Source organism: Halyomorpha halys, unplaced genomic scaffold (assembly GCF_000696795.3).
Source record: "Halyomorpha halys isolate HHAL.00 unplaced genomic scaffold, Hhal_1.1 Scaffold391.1, whole genome shotgun sequence".
Taxonomy (NCBI): domain Eukaryota; kingdom Metazoa; phylum Arthropoda; class Insecta; order Hemiptera; family Pentatomidae; genus Halyomorpha; species Halyomorpha halys.
In genome coordinates, this window is record NW_027107178.1 from 131,293 (window position 1) to 131,709 (window position 417).

At 35.0% G+C, this 417-nt stretch overlaps 1 long non-coding RNA gene across 1 annotated transcript in view; it reads left to right on the top strand.

Moving 5' to 3' along the window:
- LOC106682153 (uncharacterized) overlaps positions 1-417 on the top strand; it is a 147,346-nt gene that overhangs the window by 73,210 nt on the left and 73,719 nt on the right. The window lies entirely within an intron of this gene.

Sequence of the window (417 nt, forward strand, 5' to 3'; positions counted from 1 at the left end):
ATTCTGGTCTACAGAGGTAGTAGTCTACTATTCTGGTCTACAGAGGTAGTAGTCTACTATTCTGGTCTACAGAGGTAGTAGTCTACTATTCTGGTCTACAGAGGTAGTAGTCTACTATTCTCATACGTCTATTTTGAATAAGCTCTAGTTTTCTGTAATTTGGGTTACACGTGGCACGAGTTTTTTTAATGCTAATTTAGAGTTGTTATTTATGTACGTTGTGTATATGTATAGTGCTGATGATTGCTTTTCCTTGGTTTGTATGTGATTGGGGAACTTGAAACATTTGTCCATTTCTAGACTTAAGTAAGTAATTGACCTACCGAGCACATGGGATTGTGCTACAATATATCATATAAGAATAATATCAATGTGTTATCTTAGTCATTACATTTATTGACTTGGGCAATGGTTAGT